Source organism: Dipodomys spectabilis, unplaced genomic scaffold (assembly GCF_019054845.1).
Source record: "Dipodomys spectabilis isolate Male_0828 unplaced genomic scaffold, ASM1905484v1 ptg000009l, whole genome shotgun sequence".
Classification (NCBI taxonomy): domain Eukaryota; kingdom Metazoa; phylum Chordata; class Mammalia; order Rodentia; family Heteromyidae; genus Dipodomys; species Dipodomys spectabilis.
The window spans coordinates 18,986,708-19,007,662 of record NW_024870686.1 but is presented as its reverse complement, the minus strand read 5'-3'; positions in this window follow the sequence as shown (position 1 = coordinate 19,007,662).

Below are 20,955 nucleotides of genomic sequence, written 5' to 3'. Positions count from 1 at the left end.
TGTGCAAAAGAAACTCAAGGACAGTGCTCAGACCCTGAGTTCAAGCCCCAGGACTGGCAAAAAAAAAAATTCATATTACCATAATATCCTAACAGCTATCTTCATTTTCATTAGGTACTATAAAAGGTGTATTAAAATCTCTGATGTGGCTATTGACATGTTTATAATGTATGTTCCATGAGGGTGGGTATTTTTAATATATTTATTATAATTGAGGGGAAAATTACATTTAATTATGAGCTATAGTTTCATATTTCAATATATGTCTATGATGTGTAACCACCAGATCAAGGTAACAGCATATCCCTTACCTTAAACTTTTTGTTTCTTTTTGATGAGTATATTCTAAGTCTTCCCTACTTGCTACTTTCAAAATATGCAGTTAATTGAGAGCAGATTTATTATTTTTACATAGATATTCATTGCTATATTCCAATTTTCTAGAAGAGTACCCAGCACATACTAGGAGATTCATTAAATGCTACATGAATGACTAATAATTGAAAGTCAGAGTCATCTTGAATCTGAAAAAGGTAGTATAAAATGTAGGGGAAACAAAGGAGAAGGCAACAATGCTTGATAAGAAATATACTCATTACCTAGCTCACATAATTGTAACTCCTCTGTATGGTATTTTCACAATTTAAAAAAAATGTAGGGCATCATCATTGTGACAGACAGTCACAAGATGTTTCTTAGATTACTTGCACAAATGCAAAGAAATCATCACTTGACATTCTTCAAATTCCCAAATTTAAAAACGTAGTGGAGAAATTGTAAATGTCCGGGCTAAGAAAGAAAGGCTAAACTACATAATAGATTACAGATGTTGTAAGCATTTGCTTTGTAAGTAGTCCTGCAGATGTGTTATATGAATCTTGACTACATATAACCTATATCATCAGCAACACATACTTATTAATTCAAACTCTTCCCTGATTTAGAAGGCAGTTGGGTTGTGTCAATAAAGGGAGCTATAGCTCTACAATACAGAACAGTAGAAATAGTAAGTGAGTGACTTTGTAAATCATTCTTATTAAAATAATGGTGTTTGGAAAGTGATCATGTTTGCTTGTTTACTTGCTGGAATGAGCTATCTCCCATGTAATCTAACAGGGCAGGACTGGATGCCAAGACACAAGCTGCGTTATGAATGTTTCAGACGGTTTGCGCTAGTGTAAATCCATGTAGACTCTGTAATGATGCTGTTCTGCATAGTTTATTTTGTCTCTTGGCCATAGAGCACTAAGCCTGGACATTACTGTGTACAATGGGTTTTGAATTCCATGCCATGGACCACAGCCAGCATCACACACAGAAGTTAATGACCGATTGTTATCTTAGCCCATAGCTTGCATTCCTTTTGATAAGACAGTTTCAGAAAGGGGTAGATCACAAAGTACAGGATTAATTAAGGTCAAATCCCAATGAAACCTGCAATCTATTTTCTCAAGGAAAGAACTTGGAAGAATCACAGGGTGAGTTTTTACAAACTAAAACCCAATTTTTTAAATAATGTTTAATTAAACCCGAGGCTTAATTTCCTTCTTGTTTAAAGAGACAGAATAGTAACGCAACATAATTTAAATGTGCTAGTATAATCGCAGATGAGAGACATTTATCATTTCTGTGAAGTATTGTAATTTACAATTGTGATGAACTACCCGGAGCACCCTAACAATCCAGGCACATCTAAATCATCCAACTATACTGACACTAGTTTATTAACATCTGACAGTAAAAATTGGTCTCTGGGAAACCATTGAATTTGGGTCCAGTGGTATATTGTTATTTAAAAAAGCAGATTTTGATGGAGAATGATAGACAAAGTCGGCTATGTGGCTCAGTGCACTAATCATTTCTGTTCTAAATGCTTTGCAAAACTGCCAGTACTAACTGAGATTATAATTCAAGACCAAACTGTGCTGAGTTTCTGGATATCTGACAAAATATGTTTTCTTTTGGAGATTTTCAATATTATTTTTTTCTAAATTACCTCCTGATAATTTTTCCTATCATATTATAAAGTCTTAGGGGAAAAAAGATTATCCTTTGTTGAGACTTATAAGAAGCTCCTTTGTGCTAAAGTTCTTTGCATATTTCAGACTTTCTTTTATGCTGCCAGAATAGGTAAGTTATAATTAAATACTATATTAAAAATGAAAAATTTAAAATAAAAGTTAACTTTATTTCTGATTTATAGATACAACACCTTACCTGTTCCAGCCCACACTTTCCTTAACATAAGCAGTCTCCGTGGTGATTAATTACCTCGGCAGAGAAAGTTGGAATCAAAATAAGTTCAAAGTAAATGAAAAGTTCACAGGCCTTTCCATTTGTTTGTTGTGTCTTTTTAGAACTCTATCATTAGGTTCTCTTGCTGCCTAGTAATTTGTAGAATGATTTAAATTGTTTGAAGTTAAATACCACTTTAAATTAAGATTTCAGTGACTACTATCAATAATACAGTAATGATTTGAACAAAGACATTTATTTTCCTTCTATGGATACGATTTTTTTTAATAATTTTCTAAAATTCTGAAGACGTTTGAAGTTGGGCAAATCATCTAATATTTATGGATCTCAGTTGCTGCTCCCGTAGAATGAGAATGCTGATAACTGCCTAGCAGGAAGAATCCCTGACCTCAGGCTACAAATGCCTGCCTTCCCCAGACTTCATTCCACCCTGAGTCTACCCCTCAGAGAAAACATGACACAACACCGCATTCCTCCTGCTCTGTGTCTCCTACATTATATGTGACACTTCAATATCATATTCCCAGAATCCAATATCATAACATTTTAAAAAATCAATGATGTTTATTAATTAAGAAGGTTACCCAATTAGTATCAGGAATTAATATACCTTTAATTAAGGGAAGGTACCTGAAAGTATTTCAAGGAATCTGTGCATGTCTAAACAATGTACCGAGTTGTACAAGTACACACAAGTATAAACAATGATACTTGAAGGTAAGAATCAGAGCATTTGCTGCATTTCTGTGGCGTATTTTTTGTTGGTGGTGATTACTGTGGGTGTGAGTTTTAGCTGCAGAACCAAGTATATGATCTTATACAGATTACCTCTAAAAAAAAGTGTTGTCATTTGGTGGCAATTCTCTAAACTCAATGACTTCTTCCTAGAAGTCTTTCCTCAAACCTGTCACCCACATAGGTGAGCTAGTGCCCTACCCACTTCCCCGCCCCACTGGCGCCCCCTACCAGCTCTTACAGCACTTTATAATAGCAAGAATCCAGGGCGATGTGTTGACTCTCCTTTCTGACTACCTATGGGAGCTGGGAGCAGCCACTGCTTTGACAACCCTGTAGCTCCAGAGTCTGACACAGTCCTTCTGACAAAAGAAATTGCTCATGACATTTGAAGAAGGAAGGAAAAGAAGGAAGTAAGAAGGGTTTGGGAGGGAGAAGAAATGGAATTATATGATATGCTTTAGTTTAAGTCAGCCAGTGAAACTTAACTCCTGAGTTCCTTTACAGCAATGAGGCGTGTGACGCTTCATTGGAATACACCTACATTTACATCATGGGCTGCACCTTTTCATTTGGGAAGGGTCAAACTTACATATCAACAAAAGAAAATTAAAAGAAAATTTAATGTGTAGTACAAATTTTACATGGTGGGCGATATTTTTTTGGTAAAATACTCCAATAGATGTTTAAAACATACAAAAGTAGAAATCGATGGAATAGGAGTAGGTTATAATGAGTTATATACTATTAAATAGGCATATAAATTGTCTATACAAAATACACATGAAGAAAAATACAGTGCCTATGTGCCAAAAGGAAGAGGCAAAAACAAGTCAGAGTTCTCCCCTTTCGACTAGAATTTTGGACTTTATGTTGTAAACACAAATGAGAAGTGTCAAATCAAGTTCAAGGGCAACTTATGCAAATGGAAAATTAATGGCTTTCTTTTTCCCTGTGTTAGGCATCATTTCCTAAACACTGGAAGCAAAGTGTGTATTTAAACCACATTTAGATTTATCTTTGACATCTTTTGAAAGAAAAATAGGAATTAAAATGCAATTTGTGTATACTGTATTCTTGTACTGCATTCTCTTTCCATCTACTTAGCATTAATACTGTAGGGAAAACTATTCTTTCAGAAAAATGTCAAAAAAATTACTCAGAATGGTACTGTTGATTGTAAGTAGGCTGTTTTTCCTTACACTAATGTAATGAATTCTTTTAATAATAGGACATATTCTTTTCCAGGGTTTTAGGACAATTTCATATCTCATAATCAACAAAACTGAAGGGTAAGGAGAAGCCTATCTCAATGAAAAATATTCATGTTCACTATATACCAGCCAGCTATTCCTTGAGGGTAACTTTAAATCTAAGTCAAGTCACAAATGGATTGAGACTGCTGATCTCAGTTCATCCCTTGGAAAACTATGTATATCACAAAATCAGTATACATTTTGACATAGTTGGCAGCCTTTGCTTGAAATAGGCTCTGAATCAACTGAGCATGGAAACTCAATTTGCCTGGGGATACACTGGCCTTTAAATAAAGAGGGTTGATATTCTCCAGTAGAACAATGGCAGGGGGGAATCTCCCAACATCTATAATTTTGTGTATACTATAACTTTAACAGACAGTCTTGGTTTCAAGTCATCAGCTGCTCATGAAATGATTTTATATATATACGATTTAGAACGGAAGTATAATAAATGTGCTCTTAAGCTTAGTTGAGCACATATTTTTTAAAAGTACTGATTTCATTAGATATTTTCTTTTATTTTTCCCAGAAGATTATGTTTGTGTTATCTCTCAAGCAACCCTGGTCATGCAGAATACCACCTGCTGATCACACAGCTCTGTGACAGCCACTGCAGATTGCTAATGGTAACACAGCACTAGTAAACAGATGAGTTTGGATGTCTGATCTAGCCCAGGGGGGCAAAAGGCCTGCTCAGAGGGGGCGATGATGAAGCTACTTAGGAATCGTGAGACTCAAATTAGGAATAAGTGAATGTGTAAGCAATTATCCATGGGCACAGACTACCTTAAAATAATTGGAACCACTGTGCACATTGCTTAAAACTGCCTGATGCTGGGTTTCAACTTCTCTGCTGGCCTGAGCAAAAATACAAGGGAAAGGGTAAAACACTATGCATGTAAGCCAGACTTTAGTGGTAATACACAGCTATTTTCCATAGTTATTACATGGGAGGTATTCTTTTTATTCTACTATTTAAAATGACTTTGAATAAGTGTACCTAAAAAGTTGGCTAGAGACAAGGAACTTTTAAAAATTTCTCATTTCTTTAAGGAGACAGAGTGACTTTATTTGATAGCGGGAAGAAAGGCATGAAATGGCAGACTGTCCATTTAGAGAGAAGCCCCAAAGAGCAGTCCAATGGAGTCCTCTTGGAGGGCAGAGAAAGGACTTTTAATTCACAAAATAAGCTAAATGTATGTATGCATGTGTGTTTATGATTATATAATTATATTTGGGGGATTAAAGCCATAGTCTCATGCATGATAAGTATGCATGTTAACATTAATCATATTTCTTAATGTTCTTTCAAGCACATTGTCTCTGTAGAGTTTCCTATAAAATCTATTATTCAGGATATTACAAAATGCTAGTTAGTATAACTTTCAATTACCTTCACAGTAAAATTCTCTCTTGCTGTCCTCTAGCTCTACCACTGCTGAGTTTCACTTTCCTTTTATAATGGTAGCCCATTAATATTACTCTCAGAAGCTAAAATTCAAAATTATAAGCAAAATACTTTTATTATTTGACAATGTTACACTATAACTTAGAAAAAGAGAAAGAAAAAGAGAGAGAAGTATAAGTAAAAAGAAGTGAGAAAAGAGAGAAGGAAAGGAAAAAGCTTAGTTTACAACTACTCTGCAGACACAATAGATTATGATTTTTAGAATAACAGTATTTATCACCTAAGAAAAGACTGTCTAGAAGCAGGTTGAACTGTACTGAGGTAGCATTCAACCTGTATGTGTATCTCTTAACATAAATTAGACATAAGTGGGCCCCTAAAATAAAATACTCATACTGTATTTTAAGTTATTCTAATTGCCTCTCCCACTCTAATTTTAATGCATCCAAATCATTTTTCTCAGATAAATGAAGCTTGAAAATGTCAGCCAGAATCTAACTTCCAGAATTTTATTAACAGCAAATAGTTGAGTAAAGTAGCGGTATGATGGTTAAACCGAACTGATCTCTCTGCTTTTTGTACTGTGCCTTAACATCTGTTGTAAATTGCATACAAAAGAATACAATAGATGTTAACCTGGTGGTGGTAGTAGTTTGGGTGTTGTTGAATCTGTTCTTTGTAGTGGGTATCATGCCAGGAAACTTTGCTTCACAGCTAAATGAATTAAGGGAAGGAATTTGATGTGGAGAAAACAGGTTGTGTTTGTGCCAAGCCCTATCCAGCTGTACAGCTTAAGAGCTCATTGTCTTAGCTGGCATATGAGAAAGCAAACTAGTATACTATATGTGGCATGATGATTACCTTTAAAAAAAAATAGCTGCTTGGCCTCCACTTCCAAAGAAAGCTTACAGTCACAGCTAACTTTATTATATGACACTCGAATGACACTTAAAATAAGAGACACTTTTGTTCTTGCCAGATTTTTAGCATCTCAAAATTCAAATGCCAGTACTCAAATGCCATTTCCTTATCAATATGTAGACTAGAGGAAATGAAATAATATTAAATAAATGGTACCTAAAATTTAAAAGCTGAGTATGTGGATGATTATCTATTGTGTGATTAGTAAAGAGTTTTCTTTGCTAGTGAATGACTATAGCTTCTCAAATAAAAACATTTCTACCTTTATCTTCCTTTATTTTAAGACTTTCTAGACTTTGTTAAGTTTATCTTATTGAATGCTTTGACACGGGTTATGAGCAGTTCCTTTGAATACATTTTTAAATTGATTTCTTCTGAAAATACAGAATATTACCATTGTAACAAGAGAAAGAATTAGATTTGGCCATGCTGTGTAAACCTGTTCCTCCAGTGGCCATAAATAAATAAAACTGGAAATAATGTCAGATTTCAGTTAGACAAGTGGTATATTAAAATCAATCAATGACTAGTTGAATATAAGCAATTCTAATTGCCTAGTTTTGTGTGTTCCATATTTCTCTCTTTCGCAGACTCTCTTGTTCTTTTATTCTGCTGTATATTCTTTCAAACCAGTGCCTCCATGTTGCAGTATTTTCTGTTAAATTTCAGAGTTGAATTTGCCCAGAACAAAGAAAACTGTTTTTAAACTTTGATCTCATCAAGTTTTTGTTCTAGAAGGGATATACAAACTTCAGGCCAAATTTGGCCCCGATTCCCTAAGAAATATAATAATTTGAATTCAGAGGGAATGGGAACTTTTACATGGATGAAGAGCATATTGGCCTCATAACTTCAATCAATAAGTGGTGAACCTGCATGGCCCAAAGTTAAGTTCTTCGATGAACTGTATATATTAAGTCAAGTCTCCATCTTCAAAGGCCCCCAGCAGTGGATAGAACATGAAGATGAAAGGCTTGATGAGCCAGATAATTAAAACTTAATGGATGCTTGTTGTATAAGTAGGTGCAAAGAAAAATGATCACCATAGGTATTCGCAAAGAATTCATACAGAGCTCTATGTATTATAAGTAATTAATTGTGGATAGTTAACACTCAAAAGGTGACCCCAGAAAGACATGGGTCAAGGCTAAGTGCTCAACTCTTTCTTCAGTTATGGTTTTTGGGTGTTTTAAACTTAGTATTGAGAAAAACTGAATCTAAGAAAAAATTGGAGAAAACCTGGACCGTCTAGAAATTTCCTGTTAAATTGATTTAGACTAAAGCAATGACCTTTTGATTTTTTTGAGACCTCTCCTGATATTCCTCCAGGGACTAAAGGGCATGATATGACCTTAGGAGAAAAAAAAATAGACCGATAAAGATCTTTGACCAAATGGCTTAAAAAATTGCAAATATCTATCTGCATAGATGGTAACCACGAAAGCATTGGCTCTCATGAAACCCATTAGAATGTCTCAACAAATGGCTGATCTAACAATAAAGTAAGATATGAACTGAGAGTGTTAGAGAAATGCAGGATAATGTTACCAAGCTTTCAGAAGTTCTATCCCTGGCAAACTACTGAATCTGTCTAGTAGCAGCTACTCCTGTTTGTGTGTGTCACGTGACTCCATCTTGAATGTGCTTTTCCTACTCATTCTCTTTGAGGAAAAATCTTGCTGTGTTCTTTCCTTTTGTTATTCATGCATCCATGTAGTAGAGGAGTATTGCTTCTTCCCTCCTTGGGCATCGCTCCTCAATTCTATTCTTCCTGTCTAGCTCTCCAACATTCTAAACTCCTTAATGGAGCTCAGAGGAAAAGAGTCATTCAGATAGCAAATTGTGGTTGGGGGATTTAGTGGAAGAGCATTTGCCTGACAAGTACAGTGCCCTGAGTTTGGTCCTCAGCTCATCAAAAACAAAAACAGATATCCAATTGTGAGTATGTTGAATGAGTTGTTTATTTTCTTCCTCACATCTATATGATGTTATTTGTACACTACAAACACTACAATATATTGTCAACATATGACAAGTACCAGCAGGGACTCAGCTATAAAATATGCATTTGCCTCAGGTAAGAGAGTAAACATATATACAAGGACAGACAGTTGGTAAACAAATATGAAAATTAAAAAGAGAAAGGAAAGAGTGTAAAATAAGACTATATTGACTTGTTGAGTTTAAGAAATCTCTTATTTGGAAAGCAAGACTCCTTTGATGAAAAAGATTAGCATGGTATCTGTATAAATGTCCTTCAGGCTTTTGCTTGACAATCTGAGGTCTCCAAGGCAAATGGCACACAGGAATATTGGCTCTTAGAAAGGTAATAGGCAGAATATAATGCTTGAAAATACAATTCTTGAGGAGCTTCCGGGATAAGGTGACAGGTTAAATGCTTCCTCCGTGTCATTCTGAATGAGGAGCGATGGTAACTAAAAAGCAGACTACGTTGTCAAAGAGATAGAGAAAAGAGCATGAGTAAGATTACAGTAAAGTATGGAACAATAGAAGAACAATCAGGGAAAAGTAGGAAGCCACCTCCAACTCCAAGGCCAGCTTCCTGGAGTAAGGGGAGGACTGGCAGCCTGAGCCATAAAATAAGCTTGAGGTTTTTTTGTATGCCTTGAATCCAGTGCAGTGATTTGGTGTGGTAGTGACCATTTGGTGAAGCCAGCCAGAATTGGAGAAACAACCTATTTATCACTCTTCATGAATCAGATTGCAATGGACAGGTACTATCTTCAAAGAGAACATACTGTTGGAAACTGTGTTACTCTAGAGAACAGGAATAGATATAAGTAAGGAAGCCTATGGACATTGGGCCACAGTTCATGGGTTGGAGAAGGCCACAGAAGCCTTTAGCTTTCTATACTTCCATATTATCAAGAGGCCACAGGACTCCTTAGAGAAACAGGTATTTTGGAAAAGACAAAGCTCTGGACATTTTAAGTTTTATTATTGATATGTTTAAGTATACACAAAAGTTCAGCTATACATTCCTGCCTGTTTGACTTATATACTCCATATGATTTATTATTAATTAAACTACTGATATTTAAAGCAAATTAGCTAGACATGGTGATGCATGCCTATAATCTCAATACTTAGGAGGCTGTGGCAGGAGATTCTAGAATTCAAGACTAGTCTAGGCTACACAGCAAAATCCTGTGTCAAAAAAAATCTTTTTGCACCTACCAATACTTCAAAGTATGATGAAGATAATAATTTATTACCCTGTTTGTTTCTATACTGTCATCATGGCTTTATTCCTCCTGACACAAGTGGCTGGTAGCAAGTAACACTCAATCATACCTCAAATATACCATTTCATAGTTAACATTAGGATCTAGACAAGTCTCCCTATTGCATTTCCCCCTATATTCTCCATTCATCTCTTTCTCTTCCTAGTGACAGTTACTTGTTGGTGGAACTCAGAGTTTTTTGGGAGCCAGAAATTCCAGTCAGTGATATTCTTCTTGCATGTCCCCAGCTATGTTCCATGAAGTGATGCTAAGGCTGATGGGTAGGTTTAGGTGATATCCGCCTGATCTGTTCATTATGGAGGTTCTTGGCCTTTCACCTCCAAGCTTAGCATCCCTGGATGATGGCTGCCAAGATAATCATCCCATTATGCTTGGCAAAACAGTGATCCAGTCTTCATCAATTTATTAAAAAGCCTGTATATCAATTTGGCTGCAAATCCGCAGCTCTGTCACTCTTCTCATAGATAACAAGAAAGGCTACAATTATGTCTGACACCAAATAAAGCCATAGACCTTGTAGGCATCACAGCACACAGGCCCCCAGAAAGGTTGGAGCAAGATATTGAGCAGAGTAAGTTACACACATATTTCTTCAGCAGGTATCAAAATGATCTCTGTGTCATTCAATTTGGGATGGTAGGGTTGGGGGAAAAAATTATGCCCGGTCATGAGCTTGTCCTTAGATATTTGGTACAGGGCCATATGGTAGAGTGATTTTCTTCACTTAATAATACGAAGTGGTTCTCAGAGCTCTCCACAGATTTTCTCTATTGGATTATCTCAGAAGGCCACAGCTAATGTTGAGCCTATTTCTCACTTTCTATAAAAGTCAAGGAGGCAGAAGCCTGAACAATCCATTCAAGACTTGACTTGTTGTCTTCTGTCTTCAACCCTTCCCCCCCCCCAAACCGCCCCAGATAAAGTCGATCCAGGAGAATGAAATGTGAGCTGAAATAAGCTTATTTTTCTGAAAGCCCAAGGGCAAATGTAAGGTTCTGGCAAAGAATTAGTAAAGGGTCAGAGAATGAAATAAAGACTTGTTTCAAATATAATTTGGCGACATTGTGGACTAGCACCAATCTAATCTCAGTGAGAATAAAAACAAGTCTGTCTTTCAAGTGTGCAAGATCCCCTCACAATAGCTAGCAAATTGAGTCCCACCAGACAGAGCTCAGTGCCTCTAGACATGAAAGTAGCAAGACATTACTTTTTCTTGACTAAGAGAGCCCTTCTTTGACCCACCTGTGCCATTTTAAGTGTGTTTGAGTAGTGGAGACAGTGTTTCTCTAGTCTCTCCGGAATGCAAGCGGAAGACTGAATTCTTCCCCTCTCTTCACCCCTCCCCCATCTTTAACTTTCCTCTTCCCCCTTTGGTTTCCACATACACGTAAAAAATTTAATCAGCTGATCTCCCAGTGGCCCTCGTCTATAACCTTAGATAATCAAGAAGCTGGTATCTGAGAATTGAGGTTCAACGTCAGCCCAAGCAGTAAACTCTGTGAGACTCTCCAATTTACCAACAAACTTGCCAGAAGTGGATGCATGGTTCAAGTGGGTAGAGAACCAGGAGCAAACAAGAGCACCAAGTCTTGAGTTCAAGCCTTAGCAGTAGCACAACACACACACACACACACACACACACACACACACACACACACAATTGAATGATATAGTTTAAGTACTAGAGACGTTTATGAAAAGTTTTCTTCTATTCCTAGATCACCCATTTCTCTTTCCCAGAAATTGCAAATCGCAGAGGTGATTTGGGATCTGTGACAACGATGCTTGTCCTCAGCTTTTCTGGTTCATCGTCTTTGGAGACGGGGAGAATAGGGTTGACATATGGTTGTAAACAACCCATCTGTCTGTCCTGAGTCCTCATCCAATTCTCTAACCCTAGGCTTTGCCAGCAAAATTAACATGACAATATTTGCTTTTCAGAATTGTTAAGTTATACATAAAGCATCCTGACAAAATGCCTACAGTATAGAGAATTCTCAATACATGACTCCACAAACGTTAGTTACTACTGTTAGTGTTAGAGAAACATCTAATTTCTCAAACCCATTCAGTCCCTTTTTGTCATGAAACAAATGCAGTCTTTGAAGGAAATACCATACACTTTCCACACTTGTTTTCTAATGACTGGGGGCATGTACTTGCTCTTCCTCACCTACGTTGCATAGCTGGTTAAAAACTCCTCCATGGCAAGAATTTCTCCCTAGAAATATGAGAGCTAGTTTAAAGCTTCTAAAGTATTCCCCTGTGATGCAGCAGACACTTCAACCTCTGAGCTTCATTAATTATTGTGAGAAAGGAGCTCCACGGAATACAAGGCAAGTACTTCTTTTCCAGGGTAAGACATCGCTCAGGTTTCTCGGGTCAGCTTAAGCTAGAGTACTTTAGCCAGTTTGCCCTTTCCAGGGGGCTCATTTGAGATAATTTGGCTTCAGCGTATTATGATGCCCAGAGTCATCCTTGCAAAGACAAGGACCTATCTCCACCAGTCCCTTCAGAAGGACTGGTGGGTGTCTTGATCCAAATGTCTTGTCCATTGGTTTGAATTTTGCTACAGACTGGAACTTCCTCAAAGTCCTCTGTCTCTGCCTTTGAGTCCTCTGTCTCTCGATGATTAAGGAAGAGTAGGTGAAGGGCACAGATAGGTGTGCCTAAATTGGAAGTTTTTATTGCCCCCCCCCCCCCCGTTATGAGGAGACTTGTCCTTGACAAAACCTTTCCTCAGCCTATGCTGATGGAAGCCACTGGTCTAGAATCTGTACCGTCCTTGGTGGCTGGTGAGTTCAGGCATAGCCTTCCTTCTCTCAAAGAGCTCACCTAGACAAAGACAGCTGAGTCTGAAGGCAGGACAGCTAAATTTCAAATAGATGCTTAAGTCTGTATTGGATTCAGGTATCCAGATGAGGCCATCTAACATGGACCACCTCTCAAAAAGCTCTCAATCCATGGTGACTGCTCTGTGAAGAGCAAGAAACAAAGAGAGAAACTTCTTTTCTTTTTCTTTAGTTTGCTTCAAACATTTGTGTCCTGACTCATAATACAATAATTGTATTCATTAAAAACACGTAGATGCAGCAGTGATACTCACTAGATACTATGCTGCAAATGAACTATACAACTTGTGGGTAGGGACAGGAGGGAAAAACTAGAAGAGAGTGAGGGAAGGGGTGACACTGTTCAAAACTAAATGCATTCATTACCTGAACTACATAAATGTAACCCCTCTGTGTATCATCTTTCTAATAACTATATCTATATATATAACCACCTAGATTATTAGTAAAGCAAATAACCAAATAAAAGTAGAGGACACAGACCATAACAACCATAAATAATCATTTTTACTACTACAGAATTTTTGTTCTACTTAGTATAAAATTTTAGTTGCATAAGAGTTCTGGAGATCGATTGTGCAACATTGTAGCTAAAGTGAACAATATTGTATTGACAACTAAAATTTTATCAGCATGGCAGATTTTATGTTAAGTGTTCTTACCACAGATAATCATATATGTATATATATTATGCATACATATCAATTCCTTTTTATAAGTTGGAATTAGCTTATATAATCTTTAAGACAAGGGTAAAAATTTATAGAACAAGAAAACTCAGTTCAGCATCTTTTTCCACTAAAACTGACATTTTTGATCATCATTTAGAAAATTAATTACCATTGATTATTTAGAACATTTACAGTTATTTATGTATTATAATTATTCTGGAAACTTCTGGTATAACCCCTATTCTTACCATATGACATCAGGTAAATTATCTAATATGAATGAGTTTCTGGCCCTTCTTCTTATACTTAGAAGCAACAATAAATATGAGATTGGATGTTTTGCTAATAATCTTTCTCAATATTTTGCATAACATATGACATTTTAATGTGTAATATATACTTTGAGCCATAACTGTAATAAGGCCTGTGTTACTTGACTCAGACAAATAAGAATGTTAAAATTCAAATGGTTGTCAGTTAAATATATCTAAATATGTTAAAATAAATCACATTTTGTAAATCAAATCTACCATTGTTTTCCAACAAAGGTGCTTAGATTCATGGTGCTAAATTGTGTACTAAATTGGTATGCACCAAACCAAATAAGGTACATTTATATCCGTAATTATAAGAGAGTAGAAGTCTATTTCTCACTTTGCAGAAATCTCACCCAGGTGGGTAAACATTTTACAAGTTTGGATACCACCTGACAAGAAACAATTAAGAAACACAGTATTTAATTTGTTAATTTGTTACCTGATTTAAATTAAAGATAAATTAAGCTGTGTTCTCTATTTATCAGTAAGATACAAGTAAACAAGGTTTATAGGAATAGTTTTGAGTTTCTGTGTGACTGATTTTAATTAAGAAATAATTGTCAAAGATAGCTTCCCCATTTGTCCTAGTTAGAATAATTTTGGAAAGCTAATATTTGCATTATGATTGACAGATTTCAGACAGCACTTTTTTTTCCTCAAATATCTGTTATAAAAGCTACTTAGTTTTCCTGTAGGCATCAGTTCTGACTTGTATTGATTCATGCAACCAAATTAGTTTGTAGTTGCTAAAATAATAATGAGGGTTATAAGTATGTAAATAAATGCTATATGTGAATTTGCCAATATTTCCAAAAGTTATAATTAATGAGAATTCACTGTGTATATCCACAACAAATTAACACACCACTGCTACAGAGTACAATAATTAGGCTGTTAAACTACCTAAAATTAGTTATACCATTGATGGCCTTAGAAATTTCTGACAGAAACTTTATCCCAACTATTAGGATGAAAGAAAAAAATACTCTTTTTGTCTATCATCTTAAAACTTTCACTTCCTGGGGTTCAATCTGAAAGATAATGCATCTGCTTAACATCAAGCAGTTTTTAGAACTCTCCTTGAGAATTTTCCCACCATCAGTGATTCATAACCACTTCCTTCATGTCATCGTATGATATATCTTTTAAAGTCTACATTTTAAAGTTATTTCAGGGGCCCTACTTAATCAGGGTTACAGAAGCCCTGTGGACTTTCCTTCATCTCCTTCTCACTTGAATTTTCTCTGCATTCTTCCACCTTGCCTGCTATGACTACTCAAACTATGCTTTGCTAACATGCCTTGGACCCAAAAGAATAATTCTGGATTTAGTCAATAACTTGTTTCTGGAATAATCAAATTAATTTTAACAGTATTTCATGTGAGTTACAAAATAAATGTGCTCCATAAAAATACCAAGAAACTGTAGAAATTTCAGAAGCAATTTTTTCTTAGAATTATGCCATATTACAAAGCAGTTTATGAATACAATGCATTTTGATCACTGCTACCCCTTCTCGCCTTCCCTATGACCCACTTTTCCCTATCTTTCTTAATTTGGTGGTATATTCAATGAATTTTTGACTACCTTCTCCCCCCTCCACTCTTTATTTACCTCCCCCTCGCTTCCCTTCGTCCAAACGCCCCTCTTGCATGTACCCATTTCCTGGTGTTGATTTTGTTGGCTTCTAACCTAATTTTTCTAGAAGATTATACTCTTTGAGCTCTCGATAGAGTGAATTATCCTTCAGTCAATTCTATATGTATTTACATATAGATTAATAGGTATATTCTATCTCCCACAAATGAAGGACTCCACGAAACTTTTGTTTCTTTGAGTCTGGATTAATATGTACTAATGTATTTTTTCCAAGTCTATTTCCTTAAGAGTACTACAATAGCATTCTTTCTAATAGATGCGTAAAATTCCCTTATTTATATACACCACATTTCCTTGAGCCATGTATCCATTTAGGGGTATCTGAGCTCATTCCATATCTTGCCTATGGTGAATAGAGCTAATGACTTAAAGAGCCAATAGACACATAAAATGTTCAATATCTCTGGAAATGCAAATCAGAACAATGAGATTCCACCTTACCCCAGTTAGAATGGTCATTATCAAGAAAACAAACAATTTAACAAATGCTGTCAAGGTTGTGGCCAAAAGGGAACTCTACTACACTATTGATGAAAATGTGAGCTTGTCCAACCACGCTGTAAATCAATATGGAGGTTCCTCAAAAAAATAAACATAGACCTAACCTATAACCCAGCAATCTCATTCCTGGGAATTTTTTCAATAGAACACCAATAGGGTTACAAGTTTACAAGGTAAAGCCATCAACACAACCATGTTCAATGCAGCATAATTCACCATTGCCAGGATATGGAATCATCCCAGATGCCCCTCAGTGGGATTTATTTTTAATGCTACAATTCTCTTGCTGGTAATTCTGAAATGATAGTCAGTAAACAAATAGTATTTTTGCAGAATGCCATTCACACAACAGGAATTAAATTGAAACAAAGAGAATAAATTCCATGAAGGTAGGTATCAGGTCTGCTCTATGTGTACCTTCTCCCTACACCTGGCTTAGTGCCTAGCACATAAAACATGTTTTAATGAAATAAAGAGACAAAGATGAAGAAGAAATGAGAAAGTATAAAGAACAAGAGTATTTTCCTCCATTATCACAAAATGGGCAAATCTGGGGGAAAAATCCATACTTACAAAAGCTAAGCCAGGAAAGAGAGTGTCAATCACTATGCAGCCTAAACAGAATACCCAGCAACAGGAGAATTGGCATAGCTGCTGAGAAACTTGGAAGTCTCATCCAATTGGGTGAATTGGAACATAATAATAGCAGTGACCTCTCTCCTACACCTATGGTTCTACTTAGATTACTTAGTGAACTAGCATCAGGTTATTTTTTTTTCTCTTTATGTAGAAGAGATGGAGATAAAAACACATGAGAAACTACTACCAGGGACTTATCAGAAAGAGGAAAATGATGCTTGATATCTCTCTATAATGAAAAAATGCTGTCTTTATTCAAACATTAGAAACAGGGTAATTTGATAACATATTAACATTGAAATATTAGTTTGTGGATCTGAGAATGTGGCTTACTGGTAGAGTGCTTGCTTAGCATGCACAAAACCCTGTGTTCAATTCCTCAGCACTACTGAAAATGCTGGAAGTGGAGCTGTGGCTCAAGTGGTAGAGTGCTAGCCTTGAGCACAAAGAGGCTCAGGGACAGGCTCAAGGTCCAGAGTTCAAGCCTCTGGACTGGCTGAATGAATGAATGAATGAATGAAGTAAAGGAGAGATAAAAGGAAAAGGAAGAGCAATATTTCCTGCTTTCCATGCAAGAAATTGGGATTAAAGAATCCAAGACTAGCAATTTCTTTCAAACATTTCTCTTTCAATATATATAGAAGAACTCAAAACAGATGTGCAAATAACTGGAAGGATGATTTAAAATGTTTTGTTTTTCACTTTGCTAATACTCTTCTAGTTATTTGTGTCATATTAGTAAACTTAACAGGTAGAAGTCTTCATTGTGCAGTGAATGTATAACAAAAAACTAAAGCATGCTAACTAAGTAAATTAGGAAGTAACAAGTAAAAAAAGGGTCCTTAGCAAAAAAAAAAATCAGAGTTGAGAAGATGAATGAAGGATGAATGGTGTGTTCAATGGAGGTCAGATTAAGAATCAGGAGGAGGAGGATGTTTAAGTAAAAAGTTTAAGGGAGTAAATGGAACCAGCTATGCATATAACTGGAAAGTTGTGGGAGAGAGAAACAGAAGCAACCAAGGAAGAAATTACCAGGAATTATCAAGGGAAGACTGGCAAGAACAGGTAGGAGAACTTCGAGGTTCAGCGCTGTCCTGATACTTGGGAAAGGATAGGTAAGGAAGGAGAGTTGTTAGCAAGAGGCTCAGTCTCTGCTGCAGCTCTGGAAAAACCTCAGACAAAATGGAAGCAGAGCCCACACACAGCAGCACCTGTTCCTTAGTAGAGTCCTGTGTGTAGAGGAAATGGCTACTCTCTGGAAGCCTTGTCTTGTACAGTCATCACCTGGCAAGCGTTATCTTCAGCCTCCAGATCACACATTTGTGAACTGTAAGCCCATTTCTCTTGAAGCCCATGGAGCATAACTGGCAAGTTCAAGTAGCAACAATGAGTAGATGTGGCTAAAGCAGAGTGAGAAGGAGAGAGAACGGCAATGAGGTCAAAGAAGTAAGTACACGGGGTGGATGGGGGTGTGTTCACCTAGGGTCTTTGGCTGCTAACAAGTAAGGTTATTGGCACCAATGGAATGGATTTTTTACCAGTGAAAAACACAAACTGACATCATTGTACTTTACTTGTCGTTGTCGTTGTAATTTTGTTGTAAAGGTGCTATATAAAGGGGTTAGAGTTACATCTGTGGAAAGCTGGTTGCAAAGAGACCAAGGTAAAAGCATGAGAGTAGAGTGGCGGCTACTGCAGGGATCCAGGTGGGGGATGCTGGGAGCTCTGTGCACAATGCAGTGGAAGCAGTGGATGGGTGAGGAGTCCATTGTGGGTATGTTCTAAAAATACAGCCAAAGTGTATGAAATACAATATACAGAATGTGAGGCAAAGACAGAAACAACGTATGAGTTTCCGTGGCTGCCATAACAAAGTATCACACACAAGTCTGAAGTCAGAGTCCTTTCAAGGGCCCTTCTTGCATTCGATGCTTGTAAATGACATTCTCTCTGATTCTTCACATTGTTGGTGAATATCTGTCTCTGTTTCCATTTTTTAGAAACATGGCTTATACTGGATTAGGAATAGCCCCATGATGTCATTTTAACTTGACCATTTGCAGAGATCCTATTTGTGAGTAAGGATACTCATAGGTATTATATTAGGACCTAACATCTCTTTGGAAGACAAAAGTCTACCTCAAAGTGGGAATAAATTCAAATGTATTGCACTAAAAAAAACCTGAAAGGATAATGTATTAATCTGTTTTCTGATCTTATAACAAAATACCACAGACTGCCCCCCACACAAACCTCTCTCCCCCCCAACCCCCCGCACCAAAGTTGTAAAGTTCATTTTCAACATAACGACTTGTACATCTCATTGTTGCAATAGGTCCACCTGTATCCCTATTTAAATGATTTGTTTTTCCCTTTCCGCTCCACAAATTATACCAACATCAAATACAGTGAAAGCAGGAGTTATACTGTGGGGAATGGAAAGGCTTGGAAAAAATTATATTAAGTGAAGTAAGCCAGGCCCAAAGAAACATAGGTCCCATGGTTTCCCTTATTTACAATATCTAGTATATGTCTGAGTCAAGCAGAAAAGATCAGATAAGGTGATGTTAAGGAAATGAACCCTAAGATATGTATTCAAATGTTTTTTATGCGATTGTTTCTAACACATTTATAAGATTATTTCTTTGTTTCTTTGTATGTGGTCCTGTGGCTCAAGTGGTAGAGTGCTAGCAAAAGAGCAAAAGAGCAAAGGGACAGTGCCTAGGCCCAGAGCTCAAGCCCCAGAACCAGCAAAAACAAAAAACAAAAAACAAAAAAAATACCACAGACTGGGTAATTTATAAAGGTAAGTTTAGTTATTCCACTTTAAAAAAATGAATTGGCTCACCATTCCAAAGGAACAGAAATAGCCTCTGGTGAGGCTTTTATGTCAAACTACCTCACAGAGAAAAGCAAAAGAAAGAGCGAGCATGTGGGAGAAAGTTTTCTTTTATAGTAAAAATACCCCACAGAGAATTAATCCAATCACTCCCTCTAGAATAGCCTTAATCTGCTCAAGGGTAGAGCCTTCAAGACATGAACATGTGTCTGTGGAGCGACTTATTACATTAGAGTTAGGTTTCAATACATGAACTTTAGGAGAACAACTTCAACCCAAAGAAATGGAATCATTGTTCACTGAAGTATGGATGATCATGGATTGTTATATAACACAAGTTTGGCTATAGTCAGTTTGAGATGTTCATTTGCATTCAAGTACAGCTTTCAAGTATACTATTACATGGATATTAATCAAAGCTTAGGAGACAAGATAAGAATTAGGAGCTGTTAGTATATAGGTGAATACTATTTAAACTTGTGATCTTGGATGAGATAAAGAGGATTGATAAGCTGGGAATGTAGCTCAAATGATAGAGTATCTGCCTAGCATGCATGAGGTCTTGAGTTCAACCCCAGAAGAACCAAAAGCTTGTGATTACTTTATATTAAAGAAGTAGGAGGAGGGGGAAGAGAAATGGGAGGAGAAGGAGGTAAAGGAAGGTGAGGAGGAGGGAGAGGAAGAGGAATAAAAAGAGGAAAAGAAAGAGGAGAGGGGGAAGAGGAGTCAAAAGAAAAGGAGGAAGAGGAGGAAGAGGTGGAGAAAGAGTATAAGGAGGAGACTGAGAGAAAGAACAGGTCCTTTGACATTTCCAAATTAAAGCAGGGAAGAAAAGAAAAATAAAAATCATTGGCAATAACCTACAAACTAGGGAGATTTCCTTTACTATTTGCCATATTGGGGATTGAGTATAGAATAGCCAGTATGCAATAAGTTATCAATACTTTGTTTCTAATTCCTACAGCACTGCACACTTATTGCCATCCTCATTAGTTCAAGGGAGCTAGTTCAAGCTCAGAGAGAGAGATACTTTACCAACAGCATGGCATTGTGCTGAATAATGTAAGCTAGACTGTTTTCCACTTCTCACTAGCACTGTACTCCTGTGTAATGAAGTTTTCCTCAGTGTTTCTTCATTTCTTCAACTGTCAAAGGCAATAGAAACTACTTCATAGGGTTATAGGAGGGGTTAAATAAGTTAGAATCTTGTAATAAATACTTTTTTTAAGTTCTTGAACGTAACATAGCATAACATAGCATATCCTAAAGCACTGCCTGTTAATTAAATACGTTTATGAAAAACTAAAAGTCACACAGTTCCTAAGTAGCAGAGATGTGAGTTGGTTAAGCTTTTCTTCACTTGAAGCCCATCCTTTCTCTATCCCATCACAGTGAATGTGACTCTTTCCTTAGCATTCGCATAGATTAATTAATCTAATTAGAGGAATTGATCATTTGGAAAAATGGACAGACACTTCTGAAAGGCGGCCTTAAAGAAATTTTACTAAATAAGAAATGAAGTTTTGAGAGGATAAATCATCATATAAATGTGAAAGCAATGAAAGAGAGAACCAACTCTAAGATAGATCATGGCCCTGGGTGTGAAAAGTGAGAATGCCCATTTTATGAAGA